Here is a 12,370-nt window from a genome sequence, read left to right as displayed (position 1 = left end):
GTACTTTTACGTTTTGGGAGCATTTTGGGATGGGTTTTCTTTATGATACCCTCGTTTTGACCGTTACGTGCTCTTCCACAACCTTGTACCTTCCTGGATCACAAGCATATTTAACGTCCTTGTGAAGTACCCTAAATGCCTGTTGAACCAGAACACCGACAGATTTCCAGAGGTTGTTGAGGGATACTTTCTGAATATCTTGGTATCACGGACTCACGGTCTCTATCGGCTCCTTACAGAGTTAATGCATTTAGTTCGTGTTCTAGCCCCTATCAGATTTGTAGACCTAATTGTATTGAACTGAAAATAGTTCACAATAGTGTAAATGTCGACAGTATGCGCTGTCTCTCTTATCTCCACCCGTTGGCGGTACCGGCTGTTGACAACAGTAACGCCTTCCTGAACTCGTTGCCCCCTAGTTCGCATTCACCCATGCTTGGTTCTGGCTAGGGTTTTGTGTTCCGACAGTTTTAGTTGCATGTTAACAGTGATACAACCATTAATAGGTTTACTGATGAAGAGTTGGTCGAAATACACCACATCTAAGGATTCTGTGGATGCAATGGAAAAGCGGCGCAACGACTTAAAGTTGAGATGCGCTCGTAGCAGTGCCAAACCCTTGCGCATACGAGAACCCGAATCTTGTGTCTTGTGTATTTCCTCAGAAACAAAGGTAACTGAGCTAATAAACCGATAAACCATAAATGTATTGTTGCAGTGCAGCGAGCCACCGAACTGTGGATTCCTTACAAGAAAATACTCAGAAGGTATCCCTGAAAAACCTCTGGTTAACCATTATACGCTTGTAAGGTAGGAGAATATTCGAAGTCTTCACTACCTTGCATTGAAGTATGCAATCTTAGACCGTCCGCACTCGGATCGATTCGCACTCTTCATGGACGCAAGTCGCGTCTCGTCCGTCGCTCGTGTCATACACGAACTATGCGATGCAAGCTACATCCGTCCGATTGGCACTCGACATGGGCGCGATTTTCCTTCAGTTAGCTTGCGACTTCCAGCAGGGAGCTACAAAACGTTGTTGGTTACTTCCTTCAGCGGCCCCCTGTGTAACGAAGAGCTGTGGTGATGAGGGCGATGCTGCGATGTTCTGCTGCCGGCGGAGAAAAACAAAAAAAAAAAAGAAAAAAAGACAAAGAGAATGTTATGGGTTAATCCGTACATAGCATGAAATTTTCATTATCGTTTGTTTATTGGTGCTAGAGAACTGCAAGAGAGTAATCCAAAGTTTTTAGCGTTCTACAGAATTTCACAGGAATCGTACATCGCCCTACTGAAAATTATAGCTCCAGCTATTCAGCACTTGTATACAAATATGAGGGAATGTATGTGTGCAGAAGAATGAATACTTGTCACATTGAGGTAATCCTTTTAACCTACATTTGTTTATTTATAATTTTTACGTTTATTCATAAAATATTACGATTCTAAATTTTTGTGGAGGTAATTATTGTACTATAGGGAAAAAGAATGTTAAAGTGTATGAAAGAAACATTTCATAAACTGTGAAAAACTGCTTCACTCGTTAACCGTGAGACTGCTACGGTCGCAGGTTCGAATCCTGCCTCGGGCATGGATGTGTGTGATGTCCTTAGGTTAGTTAGGTTTAAGTAGTTCTAAGTTCTAGGGGACTAATGACCACAGCAGTTGAGTCCCATAGTGCTCAGAGCCATTTTTGAGCTTCACTCGTTGCTGAGGAGAGGCAATGTTAAGGGTGATTTTCTCGCTCTGTACACATGGAAAAACCACTACCCGCCGGTCTTTTTTCAGTGAGGGAAGATCAGTGAAACTGGTTGTGATGGCCCTGAATCCTGCCATGCTGTCACAGGATGGCAACACTCTTCGACTGGGATGGTATAAGATTTCCGGAGAGGTTCCTATAACCTCGTCTGGTAGGAGCGGTGGCTTTCTTTCATAACATCTCAACTGAACATCGCCCCTCTGCGTGAGATTTGAGACTATGCTGACCAGAAAATTGTGTATACTGGCTTCTTTCTTATTTTTTTCAATGGAGGTGTTTGGAATCTTCACCTAAAAAATTTTCAGCAAAGACTTTGTCTGCGTCACTTTGAAAGTTTGAACAACTATTTCTTCCTGACTCGTCTTCTCGGACCCATGGGATCAGGTGATGCTGTCATCATGTCTTCATGAATTGCCATAGGTGGTCAAGGTGTCATGGTCGGAGATGACTCAAGTGGTGTTTCCATAGGTGTAGATCGGCGTGATGATGGGGAGGATGGTAGCTGTTGCTGGTCAGCTGCGGTAACGTCAATCTCGGACGAAATATTTTCTGAGAAGAGGGTTATTTCGTTGAAATTTTCAATTTCGGAGGCATCTGGTGTTGGTGATGGATGACGTATTGTAGGTGAATTATCAGTAGGGACACTATCCACTTTTACGAAAGGAATGACAAACTGCGTTGCATCGTAATGGGGTTACTTCTTTGTTGCTCCACTACCACTCGGTTTTTGGCTTAGATTCTTCACGAACGTACTCCACATTCTTCCTTGCATTCAGTCACTCTAACCGAAAAACCAAACAGATCATTTTAGATTAATAAGAATACAATTGTTCACAAATAAATATCTTTTCTCATCATGTTTGGAAGATGATAATCTTTTCGCTTATCTATATGTTTAATTTCAGATCTGTGGCTACAAGGCGTGCATTCGTTTCGCTGGGACTTACGTTTGTCGGGGAGAGACTACAGTTGGGTGTATAGTATCTGAAACCACGCTGATCATATGGAATGAACTGAAAGACGCCTATAACATTCACAGCTCGACATTAGTGGAAACGAATTGCTGGATGCCTTGAATCCCTGTGGAACTTTCCACACTATACATGGTGAATTACTAACTGTTGCCACCTAGAATAACTCCGAAAGCACGATAGAAGATGAAAAGTTTGTGGGACATATATTATTGCATGAGACAACGGGGGCCAAATATAACGCTGATTTCTTGTTGCTGGGTGGGGTAGCGTCAGAGATATGAAGGTCATCCTTTTTTTTTTAATGGGATGCTACAGTTTGGTACTTATTTCTGACAGCGGCTATCGAGACGAATCCAATGATGTGTCACAGTAAGGTCTTTGAAGGTCAACGAAGGTCAAAAAGGTGACATGAACTTCCATTTGCAGAAGTTGTTCGAAGTGATGACCATTGATATCAATGAAGTGCTGCAATCTTCTTATCATGGACTGAGTGGTATTCCTTATCACTTCATCACTTATCGAAGCACATGCCCTGATAATTCTCTCTCGTATATCGTGCAAATAGTAAATATTCTTCGAAAACGGCGTATCCATCTAACGTGCCACTGACATTTAAACACAATTCGACAGTTTCCCAATACAACAGTAATAGGAACGGTAAGATTAGTATCGTCGAATCAAGAGAATGTGAATGGTATATTCCTTCAAATAACAAGACGATATGGTTCTCATTTACGGAGAATGCCAACGAAATTCAGTGACAGCTAGAGACTCATACGTTGAAAGATATCGTCAACGTAATCACCCTACACGTCGTATATTCAAATATGTGTATAATAAATTGAGAACAACTGGATCTTTAATTCATCGGAAACATATCCGGAAAAGCAATGGTGTTATGGTGTGGTCGTGTTTTGCATGGAAGGGGCGTGCACCCCTCGTTGTTTAGCGGGACATTTAAGGTTTTCATTTGACTCACCCTCGTAATTTCAGTTTTACTTTCACTGTATCATTATTCTATAGCTCTGTACGTTATTAAATACAAACAGAGCATATGCCTCCGAATTCTGCTGTTAGCACCACACACGCTAGCAGATGACGTTCACTGGGCATTCACCACACCCATACCCTGCCATTGGATCGCTACATCGTGTACCTTGATTCGTCACTCCACACAACCTTTTTCCTCTGTTGAATCGTCCATTGTTTATGCTCCTTATACCAAGAGAGGCATCGTTTGGCATTTACCGGTGCGATGTGTGGCTTATGAGCAGTCGCTCGACCATGAAATCTAAGCTTTCGCACCTTCCCCTCAACTCTCATAGTACTTGCAGTGGATCGTGATGCAGTTTGGAATTCCTGTGTGATGGTCTTGACAGATGTATGCCTATTGCCCATTACAACCCTCTTCAACAGTCAGCGGTCTCTGCTGGTCAACAAACGAGGTTGGCCTGTAGGCTTTTGTGCTGTACGAGTCCCTTCACTTTTCCACTTCACTGTCACGTCGGAAACAGTGGACCTGGGGATGCTTAGGAGTGTGGAAATCTCGTGTATAGACATATGACACAAGAGACACCCAATCACGTGACCACTTTGGAAGTCCGTGAGCTCTGCAGAATGCCCCATTCTGCTCTCCCACAATGTTTAATGACTACCGAGGCCGCTGGTATGGAGTACCTGGCAGTAGATGGCAGCAAAATGCACGTAATATGAAAAATGTATGTTTTTGGGGGTGTCCGGATACTTTTGATTAAATAGTGTAACATGCACGTAACATGTGGCAATAGTTAGTGACTCACCCTGTGTAGGGGCACTATACGCGGAACACATTCTAAAAAAAAAAAAAACTTCCTAGTACTGATGTAACTCTTCAAGCTTTCCCGGCGAGATCTTGACATGTGTAATAATCGGATCTACTGCCGGATGTTTGTGTCACTCTGGCACAATATTTCGGCCACGTAACTCGTTGCCTTCTTCAGGTGCTACCTGAGACTGCCAGTGGGCGCTTGGCATAAACACTGGACAAGATCCTCCAACATGGCAGTCTCAGGTAGCACCTGAAGAAGGCAACGAGTTACGTGCCCGAAATATTGTTGCCAGAGTGACACAAAAATCTGGCAGTAGACCCGATTATTACACATTCCTAGTACTGGTTTGACTTATTTTCATTATAAATAATTCCACTCTGTAGCAATATTAGGATGCTGTTAAGCCGATAGTATTTTAACGATGATTAAAACAGGTTACACTGGTAGAAATAGTGATGGTGTTATTTGCACAACCTCAGCAAATAAAATTGTGTTATCTAATCCACTACTTAACATACCACCGCTGTCTAAGCTTCCTTTAGATGACTATGATAACTGTGTTTCTCCTTATTTCTTTGTAGGGGATGAAGCCTTCCCGTTATCCCTGTATGTACCAAGACCTCACTCAAAACGGACCCTTCACAATATAGAAAAATTAACTGACTGCACGTTTGATAGCGCGAACGAAGAATTCCAAGTACTTCTTAGTACTGTCATACGTTGCCAGGATGAGCATACGATCAGTAACATCGTATAGTGTGTTTGCGCACTTCTTAACCATATTAAAAAAGAGTAGGGTGTCAATACACAACACAAAAAGTGGACTAAAATGCCAACATCACTGATTCCGCAAACTCCATTGATTTTACGTTATCACCCCCAGTTAAGATAAACAACCATTCTACCGCTATGTCATTAGAGATTATTTACCGAATTATTTTTTGAGTCAAATGGCACCACTGACTAGGCAGCGGAATTGTTACATAAAAAAATACATATGGGTTAATTACTTGTTCATCATGCTTAATTGCGTGCTTTTCATTTGAATCACCTTTTTGTATATGCTCTGTTTGTATTTAATAACGTGGAAAGTTGTAGAATAAGTATACAGTGAAAGTAAACCAGAAACTACGAGGGTGAGTCAAATGAAAACCTTAAATGTTTTTTTAAATATTATTTATTGAGCAGAAGTGGTACAAAGCGGTTTCACTTTTTAACAGAATCTCCCCCACACTCAATGCAAGTTCTCCAGCGCTTACAAAGTGCATAAATTCCTTTAGAAAAAAATTCTTTTGGTAGTCCGCTCAACCACTCATGTACCTCACGGCGTACCTCTTCATCAGAACGGAACTTCTTTCCTCCCATTGCGTCTTTGAGTGGTCCACACATATGGAAATCACTTGGGGCAAGGCCTGGTGGGTATGGTGGATGAGGAAGACACTCAAAATGCGGGTCTGTCATTGTTGCAACTGTTGTACAATCCCGTAGAACTTAGAACTACTTAAACCTAACTATCCTAAGGACATCACATACATCCATGCCCGAGGCAGGATTCGAACCTGCGACCATAGCGGTCGCGCGGTTCCAGAGTGTAGCGCCTAGAACCGCAGGGCCACCCCGGCCGGCCCCGAGGAAGGATTCTAACCTGCGACCGTAGCAGTCTCGCGGTCCCAAACTGAAGCGCCTACAACCGCTCGGCCACACCGGCTGGCGTACTGGCATTTTGGGCCCTTGCAGTGTCCTGTTGCAAAAGGACACCTGCTGACAGGAATCCACGTCGCTTTGAATTGACTGCAGCCCGCAGATGATTTTTTAGGAGATCTGTGTATGATGTACTGGTGACAGTGGTCCCTCTAGGCATATAATGCTCCAAAATGACGCCTTTTTCGTCCTAAAAGACAGTTAGCATAACCTTATCAGCTGAAGGTTCTGTTCGAAACTTCTTTGGTTTTGGTGATGGAGCCATTCCGTGCTCGTTCTCTTTTCTTCTGGTTAGTGGAAGTGAACCCAGGTTTCGATCCCAGTAACGATTCTTGCAAGGAAGCCTTTACCTTCTCGTTCAAAACGCCGAAGAAGTTCTTCACAAGCATCAACACGTCGTTCTCTCATTTCAGGAGTCAGCTGCCGTGACACCCACCTTGTAAACACTTTGTGAAACTGGAGCACATCATGCACAGTGTGGTGTGCTGATCCATGACTAATCTGTAAACATGCTGCAATGTGATTCAGTGTCACTCGGCGGGTTTCCTTCACTATGGCTTCACCTGTTCTGTGGAGTCACAACTCGTTGTGCCTGACCTGGACGAGGAGCATCTTCCACTGAAGTCATACCATTTGCGAACTTCCTACTCCATTCGTAGACTTGCTGCTGCGACAAACATGCATCACCGTGCCGAAACTTCATTCGTCTATGAATTTAAATAGGTTTCACACCTTACTACGCAAAAACCGAATAACAGAACGCTGTTCTTACCAGGTGCAGGTCACAAGAGGGACAGCCATCTTTATACTGATACTGCGACGGTATGTGTGTATCTGCACTATGCTGCCACCTACAGTCCATTCTGCACGCTGTTTGTAGCACGCTTACCAACATACAGGATAACGGAGCAAAATTTCCATTTGTTTTTACAAATTTAAGGTTTTCATTTGACTCTCCCTCGTAAATTTCTGCCAAGTTTACTTCTATTGCAAACTCATCCCACGTTTTATCCGTAAAAACCTCCCTAGAATGTTGTTGGAGGGTGTAATCGTATATCTAAGGATGTTTCTCCACTTCTCCCACAAAATGTTGAATAAGATGCAGAAGAAGTTAATTTGTATTGTTATTGACCTTACTATTCTATGACAGTGAAATACGCTGTGGAGAACGTTGAATGTAAATATTGAATAGTTATTATTCACGTGGAATAAGATTATGTCGGCATGTACACTATGAAACTATTGCTTGTTGAATCTTAGAAACACAATTTACGATATGTGCATTATACTGCTCCTGTTGTATTTCAGGTAGATATTTATTTATTAAAAGTCCATTTCCATTACTACACGTACATCACATCAGCACTAAATTGTTCTATGGACTTGAAGTATGAATAAATTATGGGCAAATAGAAAGTAAATTACCTCCATGACGTGCGATCCACTAGGCACTGCAGGACGCAAAAGACGAGCGTCACTCGCAACGAATCCGAGACGATTACGAGACAACTGCAAGTCGGCCCGTTAGCGGCCACACATTTACATAGGTAGGCAGCCGAGTGAAGACAGAAACGCGTCGAGAACGAGTCGCGTCCGGACGAGTCCGAATCGTCCCTTGTGCAGACTGCTTTATTCTAGGATTATTGTGAAGCGGGCCGGCCGTTGTGGCCGAGCGGTTATAGGCGCTTTAGTCCGGAACCGCGCGACTGCTACGGTCGCAGGTTGAATCCTGCCTCGGGCATGGATGTGTGTGATGTCCTTAGGTTAGTTAGGTTTAAGTAGTGCTAAGTTCTAGGCGACTAATGACCACAGATGTTAAGTCCCATAGTGCTCAGAGCCATTTGAACCACCAAGTGTCTGGCGCAGTTGTTAGATCGGTTACTTCTGCTACAATGGCAGGTTATCAAGATTTAAGTGAGTTTGAAAGTGGTGTTACAACTGGCGCAAGAACGATTGGACACAGCATCTCCGAGGCAGCGATGAAATGGGAATTTTCCTGTACGACATTTTCATGAGAGTACAGTGAATATCAGGAATCGGGTAAAAGATGACATCTCCGACACTGCTGCACCCGGAAGAAGATGTTACAAGAACGGAACCTACGACGATTGAAGAGAATCGTTCAACGTTACAGAAGTGGAGCCCTTCTGCAAATTGCTGCAGATTTCAGTGGTGGGCCATCAACAAGTGTCACCGTGCGAACCATTCAAGGAAACATCATCGACATGGGCTTTCGGAGCCGAAGACTCTTGATGACCACACGACACAAAGCTTTACACCTCGTCTGGGCCCAATAACAGCGACATTGGACCTTTGATGACTGGAAACATGTTGCCTGGCCGGTCGAGTCTCCTTCCAGCAGGACAACGCGACGCCCCACACGTCCAGAACTGTTAGAGTGGCTACCGGAAGACTCTTCTGAGTTTAAACACTTCCGCTGTCCATCAGATTCCCCGGACATGAACATTACTGGGCATATCAGGGATGCCTTGCAACGTACTATTCAGAAGAGATCTCCACCCCCTCATACTCCTTCGGATCTATGGACAGCCCTGCCGGATTCGTGGTGTCAGTTCCCTCCAGTACTACTTCAAATGTTAGTCGAGTCCATCCTACGTCCTTCCGCGGCACTTCTTCGTGCTCGTGGGGGCCTACACAATATTAAGCAGTGAACCACTTTCTTTGGCTCTTCAGTTTATAAAACATTCATTTCATCATCCTACAAGCAGCTGCAAATCCTCACGGGAAATTCAGTTTAATGTTGAATCACATGGGAAGGAAAGACAATGTGGTAGATTTCATTCCTTTTAGTGTATTTCACCTGATGCAATAAAGGGAGGTTAATATACCGCCAGACTTTCTACTACCAAAGGTATAAGGGATAGAATATTTCGACAAACGCTTTTCCAGACCATGGCGCTTGGTTGAATATGCTTTACGAATAATGAGCATTAAGTGGAGCACATGCTGGGAGCCAATACAAACTTCACGAGAATTTGATATCGATATTCTGAAATGTACATTTCTCTACAGCTATGTTACTGACCTAGAAGGATCCCTCGGTATCAGTAGGCAACATACAATAGAAATTGACTGCACGAATGTTTAACAGAGCTTCACATGGTTCAAATGGCTCTGAGCACGATGGGACTTAACATCTGAGGTCATCAGTCCCCAGAACGTAGAACTACTTAAACCTAACTAACCTAAGGACATCACACACATCCGTGCCCGAGGCAGGATTCGAACCTGCGACCGTAGCGGTCACGCGGTTCGAGACTGAAGCGCCTAGAACCGCTCGGCCACATCGGCCGGCAGAGCTTCAAATGTTTAGAAAATTTTTTCACATGGTAAAACACGATTTTCATGTCTTTGTCAGGTATACTATATGAACCTTATCACCTATAATTTTAATACAGTGAAAGAAATAAGAGATTAAAGAAATATATTCTATACCTGTAGTTTGTAATACTGCTGCCACCTTATCAGATAACTTCTCAGTCGTCACGATACTTGTTTAGCTGGTTCCATAAAGGACACCAGATAAAAACAGGTGCTATCAAAGCTACTGCTGATGCCATTTGCTGAACAGTACAAGAAAAGAAAGACACGCCTGAGCAAAAATACTGACTCTGCTACCCGTAGCAACAGTCGAATGTTGCCGGCGTTGCCCGATAGTACTAATGCTCTGTTGGCCACTCTCAGAAACTAACATGTTTGATCTGCTCAGCGTGGCAGCGACACTATAATCACACACACTGAACATCACTGGTTTTTTTTCTGCAGCGCTGCTCTGCTCGCCGTGCCGCACTGTTCTGATCGTGTAGCATCGCTCCACTATAACCGTAGCCTAAAGGTCCTTAGTTCATTATCTTAAACACTTGACCCTAAGAACTGTGTAATCATAAAGCATGTACTGCGCACCGACCAGAGCAGCTCCGCCAAACGTCAGCAAGAAAGTACTGACTAACGCTCCAATGGAAAGAGCGGGCAACACTCCAGGAAGACAGAGTTCAGCTCCCCCTGTCAAAGTTCATTTAACCAGCCGCCCATCGATAGGTGACCTCAGTTCGTCAGCAGTCTTCGAGATTATCAGCACGGAATAATAGGAAGACGGTGCTTAGCCTGCGTTCTGCGAGTAGTTCAAATGGTTCAAATGGCTCTGAGCACTATGGGACTTAACTTCTGAGGTCATCAGTCCCCTAGAACTTAGAACTACTTAAACCTAACTAACCTAAGGACATCACACACACTCATGCCCAAGGCAGGATTCGATCCTGCGACCGTAGCGGTCCAGACTGAAGCGCCTAAAACCGCTCGGCCACACCGGCCAGCTATATTTTCTTAATTTCGCATCTTGTGCAGCTGACAGCTTTAGCATCGTCAGTCAAGTTTTGTTGAAGATACTGTCTCGTAACTGTAATAACGAGAGTCCTAAATCTTGCCACTGGAAATCTAATCTCGAGCGACTGATCCTGAAAGACCTCCACAAGAGGATGCCGTCTATATTCGGCCTTCAGTGCGGTAATTGCAAGATCGATGCAGCTAGTTAAGCAAGGTCAATAGTGATTGCGTGCATCTGACAAGCAATGACTGTGCCCTGTTTACCACTCTGTGCGTACCAGTCGGTCCAGGGCGCAAACGGTTCTCGGCAAATGCTACCGGCTGGCTCGGAGCGGTGTTTGTCCTCGCGCGGACCGGTCTGCAACAACACAGAGGCTTTTGTCTGCGAATGGAACACTTCCTCCTCGCAACTCAGACTTCAAAGTGTCTGCGCGGGGCGACTTCAAAGGGTCGAACAGGCAGATATTTAGCAGCCTCTCTGTCGCCACGGTGGCGTCCGGAGATTGAATTCGCAATCTGCTCTCCTCTGCTGCCAGTACTGTTTACCCTCCGCTCGCTTCCTCCCTCCCTCCCTCCACTCTATCTCCGTCTCTCGCGTTCTCTTCATTTTCGCTCTCTCTCTCTCTCTCTTTCTCTTTCTCTCTCTCTCTCTCTCTCTCTCTCTCTCTCTCTCTCTCTCTCTCTGTCACTCCCTTTCAACCTTTCTCTCTGTCTCTGCGGTAGACAGTGTCCTGCATACGTGTTCCACAAGGTCATTAGGTGGTAATCCGATTACGCACGTACGCGTGAATGGCAGGTAATTTCTCAGAAAACACGCAGACTAGGCTGCGTTTTTATGCATTTTTATAGATTTTAGGTTTCCATGGCCTCGTGAATAAGACAGGTAATACACTGTTGGAGAAAAGTGCAGCGGGCTCAACGACAAGATCATTTTGTTGTCAAGTTTAGTGATAGGTAGTGCATCGTTGTAGGAGTATATTATAACACATACAGACCAGATGAACCACGCATGTCACAGTAAAGGGTTTCCAAAAGATTGCATCAATATACGGTGGAGTCCCCTCTGATGGCACTGCAGGCGTGTATTCTCACATATGGACAATCATAAATGTTCCGAACGGCATATTGCAATAGATTGTCGCAAGAATCTTGTATCTTTTGCAACAGTTCAGCAATGGTTCTTGCAGGCCCTGGTGAACGAGTGAGCTTGCACTTGATCACGTGTTCAATTGGCTAGATGTCTCGATATCTTGTTGACCAGGGCAGTTCCTGCACACAGTCAAGCGCACATTGCATAGGAGCAGTCTATGTGGACGTACACTGACCGGCTAAAAAAGCACATCGCCTTTCTGTCGAGGAAACAGCAGTAGCACGAGGATAATACCCTTTGCAGTGTAGCAGGCATTAGTTACTGTACCCTCCATGAACACAAAATGTGAGAACGAGTTTTAAATTATGGTTCCTCACACCATGAAGCATATGATAGTACTTGAGGGTACTCTGGAGTAGTAGGACAAAGACAGTGTCGCCCCACTGTGCATTGCTGCCAAATTTATTCAAGATGGTGGATCCAAGGTGGCAGCCATGGATGTAATGTCACAGTGACATCATGGCGGGAAGTTCAGATTTTGAAGGGAAAAATAGGTCAACTGGGCTACATCCACTAACCCAACCCTCTCACCTCCCCCTCCCCTCCTCCCCTCCACATCACAATCTGGAAATTGGTGAGAAAAGAGCTGAGTCAGTGCTGCGCTGCCAGGTAGAATGGAAGGAAATCTGCATTT

This window comes from Schistocerca gregaria, chromosome X, assembly GCF_023897955.1.
Source record: "Schistocerca gregaria isolate iqSchGreg1 chromosome X, iqSchGreg1.2, whole genome shotgun sequence".
Taxonomy (NCBI): domain Eukaryota; kingdom Metazoa; phylum Arthropoda; class Insecta; order Orthoptera; family Acrididae; genus Schistocerca; species Schistocerca gregaria.
Note: the sequence above shows the minus strand (reverse complement) of the source record.